The 20,824-nt window shown below is 38.9% G+C and overlaps 1 long non-coding RNA gene across 3 annotated transcripts; it reads left to right on the top strand.

Annotated features, from left to right (window-relative positions):
- The first annotated feature begins 2,445 nt into the window (after positions 1-2,445).
- Positions 2,446-8,377, top strand: LOC119330857. 3 transcript variants are annotated; one of them, XR_005160300.1, is made up of 5 exons: positions 2,446-2,993; positions 3,838-4,328; positions 4,565-4,734; positions 6,360-7,192; positions 7,915-8,377. It is a non-coding gene; the product is annotated as an uncharacterized LOC119330857 (long non-coding RNA). The 3 variants fall into 3 exon arrangements; XR_005160299.1 differs by having other exon boundaries at positions 3,806-4,328; XR_005160298.1 differs by having other exon boundaries at positions 2,446-4,328.
- The last annotated feature ends 12,447 nt before the right edge of the window (positions 8,378-20,824 follow it).

The following is a 20,824-nucleotide window of genomic DNA, read 5'->3' as shown; positions in this document are numbered from 1 at the left end:
GGAAATTTGCTACTGTCCTACAAACCTCTGCACTTGGAGGCCCAACAACGTCTACAAGAAGAAGGTTGTGTAGTAGACATCAAGCTCTTTTCTGGCGCCGTTGCCGGGGAGGTGAGTGCTTGAAGGTATATCTTTAGATCTTGCAATCAAGTCTTTTAGTTTCTTGTTTTATCACTAGTTTAGTTTATAAAAGAAAATTACAAGAAAAATGGAATTAAGTTTGCCTCATATGCTTCATCTTTTTAATATCTTTCGTGAGTATGATGGAAAGGAAAATTGTGCCAAAGTGTTAGAAGAAGAATGCGTTAAAATGTTTGGCACTAAATCTTTGAATGATGAGCATGATTGCAATGTTGTTAGTATGAACTCCTTGAATATCCATGGTACTAATGATGATTGCACAAGTTATGATGAAAATGTCTCCTATAAACATGTCAATTTTTGTGGAGTGCATTGGGTTTGCAAATACACACCAAATAGGGAAGATAGATATTGCAAGAGGCATAAGCACTTAGAAACGAAATTGTTGCAAGAAAGGCTAGATGCTTGTGCTAAAGATTTAAATTTTCTTGGCCATACTTGTGGACTTTGCAATGAACAGGGTCATTTAGCTATCCGATGCTACGAAGAAATGAAACGTATAACTAAGCATCTTCCAGAATTTGCCCATTATAAACTTCTTGGTTTTGATCTAGAGGAAATTTATATGTATTGTGCGGTGAATTGTATTGAAAATCCTTATATTGCCAATTACATAAATAAAAGAAAACAAATAGAGGATGAAGAAAATACTAATGAAAGGGAAGAGACTTCCCAATATCCTCCTATTATTTCTTATGATGAATCAGGTAACGAGGAGGAGCCTCCTATTCAACCAATCTCATTAATAAGGAGCTCCAAAAAGAGGATTGAACCTACACATGATGTGGTGAAGAAGAAGAAAAGAAAAAGGAAGAGAGCTAAAAAGATATCTCCCCCAAATAATGCTTCTCCTATTACTATTGTGCCTCATGAAAATATAATTTTGGAAGATAATGATACTTCTTATGATCTTGAAAATCTTTTTGGCACTTGCTTGGAAGAATATGATAATTGCTATACTATTGGTGCTATCCATACTATTAATTATGAGAGTGATTATGCTTATGATATGAAAATGCCCAAGCTTGGGGATGCTATGCTTGATGAAGATGATGTTTTTGAGAATATATTTGCTGCAATTAATGTTTCTCCCAAGCTTGGGGATGCTACGTTTAATGAAGATGATATTTTTAGTCTCCCAAGTTTTGATATGCAAATTTATAATGATGATAGCATGCCTCCTACCTATGATGATTATTGTGATGATACTTATGCTATAAAAAGTAGCGATTATATTTATAAAACTTGTTCTGATTATGGTTACCCCTTTTCTGAACATTACTTTTTTATTGTGGAAACAATTTATAGTATTCGAATTTCTTATGATACTCCCACTATTCTGAATGAGAAGAATTTTGCTCATGTGGAGAGTAATAAAATTTCTATGCTTATAGATGATGAAAAGAATGCTTTGGGTGCTGGTTATATTGTTGAATTCATTAATGATGCTACTGAAAATTATTATGAGGGAGGAACTTATGCTTGTAGGAATTGAAATAATATCAAGTTTCCCCTCTATGTGCTTAAAGTTTTGAAGTTATGCTTGTTTACCTTCCTATGCAAATTGATTCTTGTACCCACAAGTTGTTTGCTCACAAAATCCCAATGCATCGGAAGTGGGTTATACCTAAATGTGCTAGTCATATTCTTCATGATGCTCTCTTTATGTTTCAATTCTTATCTTTTATGTGAGCATCATTGAAATCATCATGCCTGCCTAGGGGCATTAAGCGATACCGCTTGTTGGGAGGCAACCCAATTTTATTTATGTTCCTTGCTTTTTTCTCCTGTTTAGTAATAAATAATTCATCTAGCCTCTGTTTAGATGTGGTTTTATGTTTTAATTAGTGTTTGTGCCAAGTAGAATCGTTAGGAAGACTTGGGAAAAGTCTTGTTGATCTTGCTGTAAAAAACAGAAACTTTAGCGCTCTCGAGAATTGCTTCCATTTTTATTTGGAAAGTGATATTTAGTTAATTCTTTTTGCAAATGATTAATAGATAAATTCCTCATGTCCAGTAATTTATTTTCGAATTGGGTAATAGAAATTTGCGTTAGTCACAGATTACTACAGACTGTTTTGTTTTTGACAGATTCTGTTTTTGTGTGTTGTTTGCTTATTTTGATGAATCTATGGCTAGTAAAATCTTTCCCTAATAATAAAGCACGGATTGAGTCTCCGGATTCACTGGCAGTTTTGCAATGAAGTCCCTATTGTTTTTTCCATTGAACCCGTAGTCTTTTTCTAATGTGAGAAAACGTTTCGTCAAGGTTTTGTAAACAAAAAACAGGAACATACACGACCACGGGCTCTCCTCTCTCCCTCTCCTCCCGATCCCAGCCGCCAGGAGGCGCACGACCTGCGCGACGCTCGATCCGGTGCCGCGCCGGCCGATGGCCGACGCCGGTGATCGGAGCACACTACACCACCGGTCTTCCTCAGCTCCTCCTTTCCTTTGCGCGCCCGACCTCCTCGCTGTACGCTGCCCAGGAGGGCTCGCGCTCGCCGCTCGACCAGAGCCACCACCAGCCAGTCCGGTTCCGCGCCGGCCGCCGGCCGATGGCCGACGGAGGTGTTCGAAGCATCCTGCACCACCAGTCTTCTTCGTCTCCTCCTTTCCTTCGCATGCCCGAGCTCCTCGCTGTACGCCGCCCGGGAGGTCTCATGCTCGCCGCTCGACCAGAGCCACCGCCAGCCAGTCATCGCTGCACTTGCCCGCGACCTCTCCGTCCCTCTACACCGCCCTTCACCTCAACTTTAGACGCACATGTGTTTGTGGATGTTCTCAGTTATTTTTTGCACACAAGGTGTTTGTGTGTTTGTCCCAGCCAGTTTCAGTCACAGATCCTTGAGGTAAACTCCGACATATGAGACTAACTCTCCTTTCATATGATTCAAAAAATGGTATGATGGTGGGAGTTAATTGGGTTACTAGAATAATGGGTTGCTAATTAATTTACATCATGTGGAGTCTCAAGACACATGGGTACGCCGGCTCCTATTGTTTGACAAATGTATTATCAAATTTTCTTTAATCGTATAAAGAAGTTGCAGTTTGGTGTTGCCCTTTTTTATGCCTAGACACAGCAGCTCCAATAAGATCTGGACGCTCATGGTGGATATATTAATTATTCTTATAATGGTCATCTGAATTTGCAGAGACAATTAGATTTTGGAAGAAGAATCCTTGCCTCATAAGATGGATGAGCTGTAGGATTTCGTTCTGTTCATCTTGAATTAGTTTTTCATCATCATTTTCTTTGTATTAGGAATTCATGCCTTCCAGCTCTATTTTTTGCATGGTTAGTGTATGCTGGGAGTCACATTGTTATGCATGCTAGCAAACAGTAGGATTGAAAGTCTTACCCTGTAGGTTATTAATATCTTTTCCACTATATTGATGTTCAGCAATTTAATTCATATAAGGTCACATAAGCAGTTTGGTTTTCAGATCTGTCTTGACAAACATATTTGGTTCAGCAATTTAATTCGTATTAAAGTCACACAAGCAGTTTGGTTTTTAGATTTGTCTTGACAAACATATTTTGCAGACTATCCTTGCATAAACAATTGATTTCTGCAAGTTCCTTTCACTTCTTATTAATTTCTTCCCTTGGTTATGATGTACTGCTATTCGTTTTCATGATGATTCGTGTGTTTTGTAGTTTTCACTCACAGAATCTTCTTTCTAAACAAGATTGGTTCCCATTGTTACGGTCAAGTAGCCACCGAGCAGTAAGGCCATTGAGTGACACAAGACCGCGGGACAGCATGAGAAGAAGCAGAGGGGTTTCTGGCGGGATGGGGAAGACCACGAGGAAGTGTGGCAATGGAGTGCAATCCCGATGAAGAAGAACATTGCAAAGAAAGACCCTAGCCAAGCGCCACCCAATTACCTCTCACCGACCAATCTAATGGCCATAAATTCAATTGGTCCAAGCTGCTGCGTTGACCTTCCCATTGATCCACTACATCCTCGCTCAGCTGCTTCTGCTATGCTTCTTCTCCATGGCATTGCCAGCTGCCAGCGTGCCTGACATCGCGCCTTATGTGAGCCGATATGATGCTCCTCTACGTGTTCTTATCACCCCGTTTTCCATGAGGAGAGATCTTCTACGGTTCTGTAGCTCTACTCCATAGTAATGATGAAGTCTCCTCAAGATGGATAGCAATTATCTCGGGATCATGGTGAGGTTACTGACTCGACCCTTCATTTGGCTCTATTCGTGTGGATCTATTCATGTGCATCTGTAAACTTTATTTAGGTACAACTATTTGTTCTAGCGCTTGTGTTTATTATTTTTATAAAAAGAAGATTTCTTGATCTCATTAAATTGGGGTTTTATGTTGACATGAAATTCTAACTGAATTTGCTATTCAGCTGACAATTCCAACAATTTTTTGTATTGTATTTGCATGTACAGAGCTGAGCAACGGCCAAGGGGCATATGCTTCTCCTACCACTAACATCTTCATCCTATTTGAGCCAGAGTAGCTTTGGTGTCCTCTCTCACTCATGGTGAGGCTGTGCACGTTTGCCATCGTTGTGGCTACGAAATCTCAGACTGAGTCGCATCGGGCGGGCACTATTCAGGTACAACTCACTTTGCTCCACCATTGTTGGTTGGGACAATTGCATTTTTACCCCTAGTTGGTTTCTACCCACGGGTTTTGCCCTTACTTTTCGAGCTTGCTCAGTTTTGCCCTTACTTTTTCCGTCGAGGTCCCTCGAATGCCCTTTGACCGTTTGACCAAAACTTTGAAAATTCACAACTAATTCATATGAACTCAGAAAAATGCAAATAAGATATCAAAATATTCAGATAAACATTACCCTTATGTGCATATCATTTGCATTTAGGACAAAAGCACCCTTTAAACTACATGAGGTGATTAATGTTATTAACATTATTAAAAATAAAAAGGTATAAACAATATTTTTTTCATGAATAAAAATTACATGCAAATGTAGGTGATGTTTTCTGAACATCCAGATATCTTATTTGCATTTTTCTGAGTTCGTATCATCTTGTTAAGAATGTTCTAACGACTTTGAACATTATTTGGAAACTTCATAACAAGTTGATATAAACTCAGAAAAATGCAAATAAGATATCAGGATGTTCAGAAAACATCACCTACATTTGCATGTAATTTTTATTCATGAAAAAATATTGTTTATACCTTTTTATTTTTAATAATGTTAATAACATTAATTACCTCACGTAGTTCAAAGAGTGATTTTGTCCTGAATGCAAATGATATGCACATAAATGTAATGTTTATCTGAACATTTTGATATCTTATTTGCATTTTTCTGAGTTCATATGAATTAGTTATGAATTTTCAAAGTTTTTGTCAAACGGTCAAAGGGCATTCGAGGGACCTGGACGGAAAAAGAAAGGGCAAAACTGAGCAAACTCGAAAAGTAAGGGCAAAACCCGTGGGTAGGAACCAACTAGGGGTGAAAATGCAATTGTCCCGTTGGTTGGTTGCTGTGCATCACATGGTTGACGAAATTCAGAGATGATGTTGATCTTGCTCTTGTTAGACCATTCTTGTTATAAATCATTATTCGGTTCTAGCTAGGGTCTTAGGAATTGATAATTTCCGGATTGTATCGCTGAAAATGTAGTTCTTACAAGATTCTCATTGTCAAATTGTTATTGTAGCATGAGTGAAAATATGTTCCTTTTAAATGCTTATATTCTATAGAAACCTCTGATCTATATCCTAAATTATTGTATTGTGTGCTTTTGTAAAATAAACTGTATTGATTCAATTTATATATGTAGTACAATGGTTTTTCTCACATCACAAATATCTAACAACAAGGGTGGTACCGAGTTCACTTGCAACCAAAACATTTAAATTCCAGTTCAACATTTGCATATTCCTATCTAATAAACGGTCAGATGTTTCAGATTAACGTGGGAATTTCTAGCATATTCCTCTTTTACGGTGACGCCATATTCGAATTTGAAGGTGTACTTGCATGGCAGAATTCTGATGTGATTCACATGGTCTTCAGTTGAGATGAAACAAAAACTCTCCAAAGAGGGGAAACAAGCACAAATAAAGCCTGAAGAGATATGCAATTTGGATTTATAGTTACTGTCCCTTCATTATTATATTGGAGTTACACGCAATTTTTCTTATTATTGTGGAGTTACATTATTAAGTGAACTGTCACTTATAAGTTTACTGATTATTATACAGGAAATATGACAGCGAAGACGGCCTCCATGCCTCTCGATCGAGTAAATCTCTCCTGGCCTTCAAGAGGCTGCTGGAAATCAACCACCGCGAGGTCCTCAAGGAGCTCTACCGTAGGAAAATCAACAACGTTCGATACGTATTCTGTTCCAAAGCTATCTACTTCATGGTGTACGAGAAGTACCGCAGCTGGCTCCTAGGCACTATTCCCTCGCTCGGCGGCCGGCTGGTCAGGACTTGCTTGCCGGGTCGGCCGCGACGGCACATCCCCAATAGATACGTATCCCCTCAACTCGCCTGCTGTCATAGTTTGCTTGGTACCCTCACTAATACATGTTCAATCCGATATATGTTATGACAATCTGAAGCGCGCCGGGCCATGGACAATGTTCGATAAAGCGGCCATTACTAGCGACGTGATGGAGACATTGTCCACAATCCTTGAATTGACTAGAATCACAGGAGACCTGCAGTTTAAGATGGTGCTCGTCTATGCCTTTTTGGTCTAACTCTGAAATCCATCAGTACCTCTGGTTAGCCAAGGACGAGGTTGAATTTTCATTGGCTCAGATTTGCTGTGGCATGTTGGCATTGCTAACTACCCATAACACATGGTCAATCGAGTTTCATTTTGGTATTGTGAGTCTGGGAGCGCACATGCACTCTGTTTACTGGCCATTGAAGAGGGACGGCCTTTGCACGTCAGGGGGTTCAGATTGACGGAAAATTGAGCTGGACTGTTCTGCTCATGTTAATTGATGGAGCTAAATGTATTGCCTGGCGGAAGATTAGTATAATAGAAAAATGGGGTAGGGTTGCTCGTCCGTTCCGTATAGGTAAGGTTTGTAATTTGGAATACCGAGCAAGTTCTCAAGTAGTGACACCCTAAAGTTTCATTCTAATTTCATCAGGTGTTTGGTGCATGAGGATATTTTTCATAGTAATCATAACACTTCCTTTCTAGACAGCAAGATGAAACTAAATATTTTGTTTTAGTAATCATAACAATTCCTTTCAAGGTGAAACTAGACACATCCTCATCACGTAAATGGATTCATGTTCTTACTTCATGTCTAGACAGCAAGATGAAACTAAATACTTTTGCTAGCGTATTTGTTGGATCTTGATTTTCGTATATGTTTAGATTTGTCTTACACATGTTGAAGAACCAGATTCAGAGTATTGCCAAGGGATAGCCCAATGTCTTCTTGTGAAACTAGATTAATTGTACAAGATTGAATGTGACAAAACATTATACATGACAATCGTTTCTTTGAAGTTTGAAGGTGGCACATGGCATCTTTTCAATTATATATTCATTTAATTCAGTTGGAGAGGAATAGATTATGTTAAAAATCAGTACCATGATATTTTAGTATGATTGGTCCTTTTGGAGTACATTCATAACACAAAAGAATTGTTTGGTGGCCTCATACATGTTTCTCGTGCCTACCTTTGCAGCACAGCAGTGACAACATGCTTGGCCATATGTCTCAATTTCGGTGTCTGAAAGCTATTATGAGTCAACCTAATATTTTATTCTGTTTATTGCAAACAGAACCAGAAGCCAAGATACAAATACACAATTCAGAACCTTTATGTGGTGTGAACAAGATGAACAACAGGAGAGAATGGAGAGGGAATCGAAATTAAATGGAAAACAGGGTTAGCGGCTCAGATCAGCGACATGAACTCCTCGATTTTCCCTATTGTATTAGCCCAAGTACGGAGTATCTTTATCCTGCTCTCGCCAGTGGGATACGAAACGCACTCTTCCATCCAGTTCCTCCACCCGGTCAACCCAAGTACATTGCAAATTTTGTTTGCTTGTAGGGAAGCATCATTGAATTAAATGTATTTACGAGTTATAAATGTTAAGTATGTGGATACTTTTTCCCCGTTGCAATGCACGAGCATTTTGTATCGGGCTGTCCTGGTGTTGCAACCTAGGAAGTACAAACAGGGTCCGTCGGCACCACAGATGAAAACCTTGTTGAGCCTTATTTTTGCAGGTTGCCTTATTTCTGTTTCTTTTAGAGGAAAGATAGCAATTTCATTCATTACATTCCTGTTGCACAGACCTGCTAGATCGCGGTGCGTTGAGATCATTATTGCTACACTCAAAGGTTACATTGACCTTATTGCTGACATTTGCAAAAATTATATTAAAAAATGTTGCATAATAGCACGTGGAGCAATTTATACTTAATATTTCGCCCGGTGCAACGCACGGGCATTTTTTGCTAGTAGTTTATAAACCATAGAGAAGTTGGAATACAGTAGGTTTAACACCAATATAAATCAAGAATGAGTTCATTACAGTACCTTGAAGTGGTGTTTTGTTTTCTTTCGCTAACGGAGCTTACGAGTTTTCTGTTAAGTTTTGTGTTGTGAAGTTTTCAAGTTTTGGGTAAAGATTCGATGGACTATGGAATAACGAGTGGCAAGAGCCTAAGCTTGGGGATGCCCCGGAAGGCATCCCCTCTTTCGTCTTCGTTCATCGGTAACTTTACTTGGAGCTATATTTTTATTCGCCACATGATATGTGTTTTGTTTGGAGCGTCATTTTATTTACTTTTGTTTTGCTTGCTGTTTGAATAAAATACCAAGATCTGAAATTCTTAAATGTTAGAGAGTCATCACATAGTTGCATAATTATTCGACTAATCATTGATCTTCACTTATATCTTTCGGAGTAGTTTGTTGTTGCTCTAGTGCTTCACTTATATCTTTTTAGAGCACGATGGTGGTTTTATTTGGAAGAAATAGATGAACTCTCATGCTTCACTTATATTCTTTTGAGAGTCTTTAGAACAGAATGGTAGTTTGCTTTGGTTATGAAACTAGTCTTAATATGATGGGCATCCAAGAGGGATATAATAAAAACTTTCATATAAGTGCATTGAATACTAAGAGAAGTTTGATACTTGATGATTGTTTTGAGATATGGATATAGTGATATCAAAGTTGTGCTAGTTGGGTAGTTGTGAATTTGAGGAATACTTGTGTTGAAGTTTGCAAGTCCCGTAGCATGCACGTATGGTAAACGTTGTGTAACAAATTTGAAACATGAGGTGATATTTGATTATCTTCCTTATGAGTGGCGGTCGGGGACGAGCGATGGTCTTTTCCTACCAATCTGCCCCCCTAGGAGCATGCACGTAATGCTTGGTTTTTGATGACTTGTAGATTTTTGCAATAAGTATGTGAGTTCTTTATGACTAATGTTGAGTCCATGGATTATACGCACTCTAACCCTTCCATCATTGCTAGCCTCTTCGGTACCGTGCATTGCCCTTTCTCACATTGAGAGTTGGTGCAAACTTCACCGGTGCATCCAAACCCCGTGATATGATACGCTCTTTCGCACATAAACCTCCTTATATCTTCCTCAAAATAGCCACCATACCTACCTATTATGGCATTTCCATAGCCATTCCGAGATATATTGCCATGCAACTTTCCACCTTTCCGTTTATTATGACACGTGTCATCGTTCTCATATTGCTTTGCATGATCATGTAGTTGACATAGTATTTGTGGCAAAGCCACCATTCATAATTCTTTCATACATGTCACTCTTGGTTCATTGCATAACCCGGTACACCGCCGGAGGCATTCATATAGAGTCATCTCTTGTTCTAAGTATCGAGTTGTAATTCTTGAGTTGTAAAGAAATAGAAGTGTGATGACCATAATTCATAGAGAATTGTCCCAAAAAAAGGCCAAATAAAAAAAAATAAAAAAATAAAAGGGACAATGCTACTATCCTTTTTTACACACTTGTGCTTCAATTTAGCACCATGATCTTCATGATAGAGAGTCTCTTCTTTTGTCACTTTCATATACTAGTGGGAAATTTTCATTGTAGAACTTGGCTTGTATATTCCAACAATAGGCCACCTTAAGTGCCCTAGGTCTTCATGAGCAAGCAAGTTGGATGCACACCCACTTAGTTTCTTTTATTGAGCTTTCATACATTTATAGCTCTAGTGCATCCGTTGCATGGCAATCCCTACTCCTTGCATTGACATCAATTAATGGGAATCTCCCTAGCCCATTGATTAGCCCCGTCGATGTGAGACTTTCTCCTTTTTGTCTTCTCCACATAACCCCCTCATTATATTCTATTCCACCCATAGTGCTATATCCATGGCTCATGCTTATGTATTGCGTGAAAGTTGAAAAAGGTTTGAGATTACTAAAGTATGAAACAATTGCTTGGCTTGTCATCAGGGTTGTGCATGATGAGAGCATTCTTGTGTGACGAAAATGGAGCATGACTAAACTATATGATTTTGTAGGGATGAACTTTCTTTGGCCATGTTATTTTGAGAAGACATGATTGCTTAGTTAGTATGTTTGAAGTATTATTATTTTTATGTCAATGTTAAACTTTTGTCTTGAATCTTATGAATCTGAATATTCTTCCCACAATAGAGAATTACATGGAGAAATATGTTAGGTAGCATTCCACATCAAAAATTATGTTTTTATCATTTACCTACTCGAGGACGAGCAGGAATTAAGGTTGGGGATGCTGATACGTCTCCAATGTATCTATAACTTTTGATTGTTCCATGCTATTATATTATGTGTTTTGGATGTTTATGGGCTTTAAACACTTTTATATTATTTTTGGGACTAACCTATTAACCCAGAGCCTAGTGCCAGTTTCTGTTTTTTCCTTGTCTTAGAGTATCGCAGAAAAGGAAAATCAAATGGAGTCCAATTGACCTGAAACTTCACTGAACTTATTTTTGGAAGGAAAGCAACCTAGGAGACTTGGAGTCCACGTCAGGGAAGCTTCAAGGAAGCCACGAGGTAGGGGGGGCGCCCACCCTCGTGGGCCCCTTGTGGCCCCCCTGACGTATTTCTTCCGCCTATATATATCCATATACCCTAAAACGATCGGGGAGCACAATAGATCGGGAGTTCCGCCGCCAGAAGCCTCCGTAGCCACCGAAAACCAATCTAGACCCGTTCCGGCACCCTGCCGGAGGGGGCAATCCTTCTCCGGTGGCCATCTTCATCATCTCGGTGCTCTCCATGACGAGGAGGGAGTAGTTCTCCTTCGGGACTGAGGGTATGTACCAGTAGCTATGTGTTTGATCTGTCTCTCTCTCGTGTTCTTGAGGTGATACGATCTTGACGTATCGCGAGCTTTGCTATTTTATTTGGATCTTATGATGTTTTCTCCCTCCTCTACTCTCTTGTAATGGATTGAGTTTCCCCTTTGAAGTTATCTTATCGGATTGAGTCTTTAAAGATTTGAGAACACTTGATGTATGTCTTGCCGTGCGTATCTGTGGTGACAATGGGATATCACGTGATTCACTTGATGTATGTTTTGGTGATCAACTTGCGGGTTCCGCCCATGAACCTATGCATGGGGGTTGGCACACGTTTTAGTCGTGATTCTCCGGTAGAAACTTTGGGGCACTCTTTGAGGTTCTATGTGTTGGTTGAATAGATGAATCTAAGATTGTGTGATGCATATCGTATAATCATACCCACGGATACTTGAGGTGACATTGGAGTATGTAGGTGACATTAGGGTTTTGGTTGATTTGTGTCTTAAGATGTTATTCTAGTATGAACTCTAGGGCTGGTTGTGACACTTATAGGAATAGCCCAATGGATTGATTGGAAAGAATAACTTTGAGGTGGTTTCGTACCCTACCATAATCTCTTCGTTTGTTCTCCGCTATTAGTGACTTTGGAGTGACTCTTTGTTGCATGTTGAGGGATAGTTATGTGATCCAATTATATAATTATTGTTGAGGGAAGTTGCACTAGCGAAAGTATGAACCCTAGGCCTTGTTTCAACACATTGTAATACCGTTTACACTCACTTTTATCATTAGTTACCTTGCTATTTTTATATTTTCAGATTACAAAAACCTTTATCTACCATCCATATACCACTTGTATCACCATCTCTTCGCCGAACTAGTGCACCTATACAATTTACCATTGTATTGGGTGTGTTGGGGACACAAGAGACTCTCTGTTATTTGGTTGCAGGGTTTCTTGAGAGAAACCATCTTCATCCTACGCCTCCTACGGATTGATAAACCTTAGGTCATCCACTTAAGGGAAATTTGCTACTGTCCTACAAACCTCTGCACTTGGAGGCCCAACAATGTCTACAAGAAGAAGGTTGTGTAGTAGACATCACTCCTCTTACTGATGCCGAATCTTGTGAAATTAATACTGCTTTGCTGAATCTTGTCATGAAAGATAAATTTACTAGCCTTCGTAGTGAAAATGTCGCTACCCATCTAAACAGCTTTGTTGATTTATGTGACATGCAAAAGAAGAAAGATGTGGATAATTATATTGTTAAATTGAAGCTATTTCCGTTTTCGCTTAGAGATCGTGCTAAAACTTGGTTCTCTTCTTTGCCTAAAAATAGTATTGATTCATGGAATAAGTGCAAAGATGCTTTTATCTCTAAGTATTTTCCTCCCGCTAAGATCATCTCTCTTAGAAATGATATTATGAATTTTAAGCAACTTGATAATGAGCATGTTGCACAAGCTTGGGAGAGGATGAAATTAATGATACGTAATTGCCCTACACATGGTTTGAATTTATGGATGATCATACATAATTTTTATGCTAGATTGAATTTTGCTTATAGAAATCTTTTAGATTCGGGCGCGGGAGGCACTTTTATGGAAATAACTTTAGGAGAAGCTCCTAAACTCCTAGATAATATTATGGTTAATTATTCTTAGTGGCACACTGAATGATCTACTAGTAAAAAGGTTCATGTGATAGAAGATATTAATGTCTTGAGTGGAAAGATGGATGAACTTATGAAATTGTTTGCTAATAAGAGTGTTTCTTATGATCCTAATGATATGCCTTTGTCTACTTTTATTGAGAATAATAATGAATCTATGGACGTGAATTTTGTTGGTAGGAACAATTTTGGTAGCAACGCGTATAGAGGAAACTTTAATTCTAGGCCGTTCCCTAGTAATTCCTCTAATAATTATGGTAATTCCTACAACAACTCTTATGGAAATTTTAATAAGATGCCCTCTGATTTTGAGACTAGTGTTAAAGAATTTATGAATTCGCAAAAGTATTTCAGTGCTTTGCTTGAAGAAAAATTGCTTAAGATTGATAAGTTGGCTAGGAACCTGGACAGAATTTCCCTTGATGTTGATTCTTTGAAACTTAGATATATGCCACCTAAGCATGGTATCAATGAGTCTCTCAAAGCCATGAGAATTTCCATTGATGAGTGCAAAGAAAGAACCGCTAGGATGCGTGCTAAAAAAGACTAGTTTGTAAAAGCGTGTTCTTCTAGTTTTCATGATAATAATGATGAAGATCTAAAAGTGATTGGTGTGTCTCCTATTAAGTATTTGTTTGCCAATATGAATCTTGATAAAGATGGTACTGGAGATGAGTCAACTTTAGTTAGAGGGCATCCCAATGATTCAGAGTTTTTAGATCTTGATGCAAAATTTAATAAAAGTGGGATTAAATAGGTCAAAACTTTACATAGCAAAGAACCCACTATTTTGGATTTCAAGGAATTTAATTATGATAATTTCTCTTTGATAGATTGTATTTCCTTGCTGCAATCTGTGTTAAATTCTCCTCATTCTTATGATCAAAACAAAGCTTTTACTAAACATATCGTTGATGTTTTGCTGCAATCTTATGAAGAAAAACTTGAATTATAAGTTTCTATCCCTAGAAAACTTTATGATGAGCGGGAACCTACTATTCAAATTAAGATCAAAAATCATGAATGTTATGCTTTATGTGATTTGGGTGCTAGTGTTTCCACGATTCCCAAAACTTTGTGTGATGTGCTTGGTTTCCGTGAATTTGATGATTGTTCTTTAAATTTGCATCTTGCGGATTCCACCATTAAGAAACGTATGGGAAGGATTAATGATGTTCTTATTGTTGCAAATAGGATTTATGTGCCCGTAGATTTCATTGTTCTTGATATAGGTTGCAATCCTAAATGTCCTATTATTCTTGGTAGACCTTTCCTTAGAACAATTGGTGCAATTATTGACATGAAAGAAGGAAATATTAGATTCCAATTTCCAGTGAGGAAAGGAATGGAACACTTTCCTATAAATAAAATCAAATTACCTTATGAATCTATTATGAGAGCCACTTATGGATTGCATACGAAAGATGACAATACCTAGATCTATTCTTGTTTTTATGCCTAGCTAGGGGCGTTAAACGATAGCGCTTGTTGGGAGGCAACCCAACTTTATTTTTGTTCCTTGCTTTTTGTTACTATTTAGTGATAAATAAATCATCTATCCTCTGTTATGATTGTGTTTTTTATCTTTTAATTATTGTTTGTGCCAAGTAAACCCTTTAGGATCTTCTTGGATGATTGTTGTTTGATCTTGCTGAAAAAACAGAAAGTATGTTCTCACGAGAATAATTTTCATTTTTTACCAGAGAGCGATAATATACTGATTCCAACTGCAGTAGGTCAATATACAAATTATTTAGACTTTCCAAATTTGGTAGAATTTTTGGAGTTACAGAAGTATTCTTAACCTACAGATTACTACAGACTGTTCTATTTTTGACTTATTCTGTTTTTAGTGTGTTGTTTGCTTATTTTGATGAATCTGTGGCTAGTATCGGGGGGTATGAACCATACAGAAGTTGGAATACAGTACGTTTAACACCAATATGAACAAAGAATGAGTTCATTATAGTACTTTAAAGTGGTGATTTGTTTTATATACTAACGGAGCTCATGAGATTTTCTGTTGAGTTTTGTGTTGTGAAGTTTTCAAGTTTTTGGCTAAAGATTTGATGGATTATGGAATAAGGAGTGGCAAGAGCCTAAGATTGGGGATGCCCAAGGCACCCCAAGGTAAAATTCAAGGAAAACCAAAAGCCTAAGCTTGGGCATGCCCCAGAAGGCATCCCCTCTTTCGTCTTCGTCTATCGGTAACTTTACTTGAGGCTATATTTTTATTTACCACATGATATGTGTTTTGCTTGGAGCGTCTTGTATGATCTGAGTCTTTGCTTTTTAGTTTTCCACAATCATCCTTACTTTACACACCTTATGGGAGAGACACACATGAATCAGAATTTATTAGAATACTCTATGTGCTTCACTTATATCTTTTGAGCTAGATAATTTTGCTCTAGTGCTTCACTTATATTTTTTTAGAGCACGGTGGTGGTTTTATTTTGCAGAAATTATTGATCTCTCATGCTTCACTTATATTATTTTGAGAGTCTTTTAGAACAACATGGTAATTTTCTTTGGCTATAAAATTAGTCCTAATATGATAGGCATTCAAGATGGGTATGATAAAAACCTCCATATAGAGTGCATTGAATATTATGATTCTTGATAGATGTTTTGAGATATAAAGGTGGTAATGTTAGACTCATGCTATTTGGGAAATTGTGAAATTGAGAAATACTTGTGTTAAAGTTGGCAAGTCCCGTATCATGCACGTGTAAACATTGTGTGACAAATTTGAAGCATGGGGTGTTCTTTGAGTGCTTTCCTTATGAGTGGCGGTCGGGGACGAGCAACGGTCTTTTCCTACAAATCTATCCCTCTAGGGGCATGCGTATTAGTACTTTTCTTTGAGGGCTAATAAACTTTTGCAATAAGTATATGAGTTCTTTATGACTAATGTGAGTCCATGGATCATACGCACTCTTACCTTTCCACAATTTGCTAGCCTCTACGGTACCAGCATTGCCCTTTCTCACCTCGAGAGTTGGTGCAAACTTCGCCAGTGCATCCAAACCATGTGATACGATACGCTCTATCACACATAAGCCTCCTTATATCTTCCTCAAAACAGCCACCATACCTACCAATTATAGCATTTCCATAGCCATTCCGAGATATATTTCCACGCAACTTTCCACCATTCCGTTTATTATGACACGCTCCATCATTGTAATATTGCTTTGCATGATCATGTAGTTGACATCGTATTTGTGGCAAACCACTTTCATAATTCTTTCATACATGTCGCTCTTGATTCATTGCATATCCCGGTACACCGTCGGAGGCATTCACATAGACTCATATTTTTGTTCTAGTATCAAGTTGTAACATTGAGTTATGAGTAAATAAAAGGGTGATGATCATCATTACTAGAGCATTGTCCCATGTGAGGAAAGTGAAATAAAAAAAGAGGCCAAAGAAGCCCAAATAAAAAAATGAGAGAAAAAGAGAGAAAGGACAATGTTACTATCCTTTTTCCACACTTGTGATTCAAAATAGCACCATGTTCTTCATGATAGAGAGCTTCTTATTTTGTCACTTGAATATACTAGTGGGAATTTTTCATTATAGAACTTGCCTTGTATATTGCAATGATGGGCTTCCTCAAAATGCCCTAGGTCTTCGTGAGCAAGCAAGTTGGATGCACACCCACTTAGTTTCTTTTTCATGAGCTTACATACACTTATAGCTCTAGTGCATCTGTTGCATGGCAATCCCTACTCCTCGCATTGGCATCAATTGATGGGCATCTCCATACCCCGTTGATTAGCCGTGTCAATGTGATACATTCTCCCTTTTTGTCTTCTACATAACCCCCATCATCATTTACAATTCCACCTATAGTGCTATTCCATGTATTACGTAAGGGTTGAAAAGGCTGAAGCGCGTTAAAAAGTATGAACCAATTGCTCGGCTTGTCATCAGGGTTATGCATGAGGGGAGCATTTAGTGTGATGAAAATGAAGGTTGGCCAAACTATATGATTTTGTAGGGATAAGCTTTCTTTGGCTATGTTATTTTGATAAGACATAATTGCTTGGTTAGCATGCTTGAAGTATTACTACTTTTATGTCAATATTAAACTTTAATCTTGAATCTTTTGGATCTAAACATTCATGCCACAATAAAGAGAATTACATTGAAAATTATGTTAGGGAGCATTCCACATCAAAAATTCTGTTTTTATCATTTACCTACTCGAGGACGAGCAGGAATTAAGCTTGGGGATGCTTGATACGTCTCCAACGAATCTATAATTTTTTATTATTCCATGCTATTATATTATCTGTTTTGGATGTTTAATGGGATTTATTATACCTTCTTTTTATTATTTTTGGGACTAACCTATTAGCCGAAAGCCCAGTGCAAATTGCTGTTTTTTTGCCTATTTCATTTTCGCAGAAAGGAATATCAAACGGAATGAAACCTTCGCACGGTTTTCTTTTTGGAACAAACGTGATCTAGTAGACTTGGAGTGGACGTCAAGGAAGCAGCGAGGCGGCCACGAGGTAGGGCGGTGCGCCCCCCACCCTCGTGGGCCCCTCGCAGCTCCACCGACCTACTTCTATCGCCTATATATACTCTTATATACCCTGAAACCTTCGGGGAGAGCCACAAAACACCTTTTCCACCGCCACAACCTTTTGTACCCGTGAGATCCCATCTTGGCGCCTTTTCCGGTGACCTGCCAGAGGGGGATTCAACCACGGAGGGCTTCTACATCAACACCATAGCTTCTCCGATGATGTGTGAGTAGTTTACCACAGACCTTCAGGTCCATAGTTATTAGCTAGATGGCTTCTTCTCTCTCTTTGGATCTCAATACAAAGTTCTCCTTGATCTTCTTGGAGATCTATTCGATGTAACTCTTTTTGCGGTGTTTTTGCCGAGATCCGATGAATTGTGGGTTTATGAATTTGATTATCTATGAATATTATTTGATTCTTCTCTGAATTCTCATATGCATGATTTGATATCTTTGCAAGTCTGTTCGAATTATCGGTTTAGTTTCGCCTACTAGATTGATCTTTCTTGCAATGGGAGAAGTGCTTAGCTTTGGGTTCAATCTTGCGGTGCTCGATCCCAGTGACAGAAAGGGAAATGACACGTATTGTATTGTTGCCATCAAGGATAAAAAGATGGGGTTTATATCATATTGCTTGAGTTTATCCCTCTACATCATGTCAGCTTGCCTAATGCATTACTCCATTCTTATGAACTTAATACTCTAGATGCATGCTGGATAGCGGTTGATGTGTGGAGTAATAGTAGTAGATGCTGAATCGTTTGGTCTACTTGTCACGGACGTGATGCCTATATTCATGATCATTGCCTTAGATATCATTATAACTATGCGCTTTTCTATCAATTGCTCGACAATAATTTGTTCACCCACCGTAATACATGCTATCTTGAGAGAAGCCACTAGTGAAACCTATGGCCCCCGGGTCTACTTTACATCATATAAGTTTCCAATCTACAATTCTAGTTTACTACTTATTTTGCAATCTTTATTTTCCAATCTATACCACGAAAATACCAAAAATATTTATCTTATTATCTCTATCAGATCTCACTTTCGTAAATGACCGTGAAGGGATTGATAACCCCTTTATCGTGTTGGTTGCGAGGTTCTTGTTTGTTTGTGCAGGTACTTGGAGACTTGCGTGTAGTCTCCTACTAGATTGATACCTTGGTTCTCAAAAACCGAGGGAAATACTTACGCTACTTTGCTGCGTCACACTTTCCTCTTCAAGGGAAAACCAATGCGTGCTTAAGAGGTAGCAGCAGCACAGCCAACCACGGGAGGCAGGAGCAGGCGGCAGAATCGGCGCTGGTTTGGGCGGCTGGAGCAAGAAGACCAGAGGTTGAAGAAGCACCACGGCCGTAGGATGGACATTGTACGATCACTAGAGCTAGAATCGTTCATATTGACTAAGTTGACAACGCCCTCCATCCCTGTCAACTTAGTAGGCCCACATATCAGCCTCCTGCTATGCTGGGTCCTAGCTAGCAGGTGGAGTATTCATTTTTTGTGCATAATAAGGAGGCACTTCCTTGCGTGCGAAGATATAGCTGGTGGGTCCGACCTGTCAGCGGTGGGCCCCAGATGTTAGGTGGAGGAATCATTATTTTGCGTGTCATAACGAGGCATGTCCTTGTGTGCGGCCATGGACTCAGCTGTCAGCCTCAGCACATACAGTCCACGTCCGGCGGATGTTGTTCGTTGACCACGGCGCCGAGAGAACTAGGGCGGTGGATGACGGCGAGGTCTACGAAAGGAATGACACGAAGGTGAGGCCCACAAGTCAGCCCCCAAATCTGTGGCAGACAACATAGAGCCCATTTGCTATTTTTTAATAATTTTCAGCCCATTTGCTAATTCTTAAGTAATTTATTTTTTCTGCCCGGGACCACGGTCAAAAAGTTCAACCTTATTTTGCATATTTCATTGGAGTCTGAACTGTTGTAATCCCAAAATGATAAACATTTTTAAGAACTTATTGATTTGCCAAAAAAATTGTTTTTTTGTAAGAAAACAAGATGTGGGACAATTGAGTTGGTTTAAGGGAAAACCAGTGGTAAAAAAATCAGTGCTCGGAGGGAAAACAACAACAAATATAAGGATGTAAATATGAAAAGGGAACTTTATGTATTTTTAATATAATTATATGTGTATATGAACTAGTAAAACTATAGGTAGAGATTAGAAAATGGAAGTAGGACATGGCGTTTAAAGAGAAAAATAGGACTGGGTTGTGTGTATGATTCAGTAAAAAAACTGTCTGCGGATGTTGTAAGACAAAATATAACTAACGCTGGCGGGCCAGAGGCCAGTAGATACCTGCTGGATCTTTGTGCCTCGTTGTCGCCCTGAGCTGGGCCTATTAAAAACAAAACCAAGCCTGGGCAGTCTACAGCCCAGTTGAAACTTGCTCGACCTGAAAAAACAATATACCCGCTCAATAAACGAGAGAATTCTGCAAGCACAGACTAATAATTGGGATGCAACAGGTATATTGTTTTTTCATCGTGATAATAAGTGCATGCACTTGTTTCAAGAAATTTGGAGAACTGGGAATTCGAACGGTAGGTGCTTATGCTACCCATCGAATAAAAATCAGGTGCCTAAAAATTCGTTTAAAAACAAATGATTCATATTTATATCCACGTCGACCCTCGGCATGATGGTTGCAAGCAAATGTCAAGTTCATACCGGAGATCATTAACAACACTACCAACTTGCGGACGACAAGGTAGTACAAGTACCAATATATAAGACCCACGATGCGGCTATATCTCCCACGTGTCGGAGCACGACTTAGAGGCATAACCGCATTGTAGGCATGTCGCAAGAGGGGTAATCTTTACACATCGCATGTACTGAATAAGAAAGAGGTACAGAGTTGGCTTACAATCGCCACTTCACACAATTCATAAATATAGCATTACATCATCCAGATACAATCAAGGTCCGACTATGGAACCAAAATTAAGACAACCCCAAATGCATAAGATCCCCGATCGCCCCAACTGGACTCCATTACTGATCGTCTGGAAAGGAAATGTAGTAACATCCTGAGGCCTCATCGAACTCCCACTTGAGTTCAGTCGCATCCCCTGTAATGGCATCATCGGCACCTGCATCTGGTTTTGGAAGTAATATGTGAGTCACGGGGACTCAGCAATCTCACACCCT

The sequence above is a fragment of the Triticum dicoccoides genome, chromosome 7A (genome assembly GCF_002162155.2).
Source record: "Triticum dicoccoides isolate Atlit2015 ecotype Zavitan chromosome 7A, WEW_v2.0, whole genome shotgun sequence".
NCBI lineage: Eukaryota > Viridiplantae > Streptophyta > Magnoliopsida > Poales > Poaceae > Triticum > Triticum dicoccoides.
The sequence above is the reverse complement of the archived record's forward strand: the minus strand, read 5'-3'. Positions and strand labels throughout refer to the sequence as shown.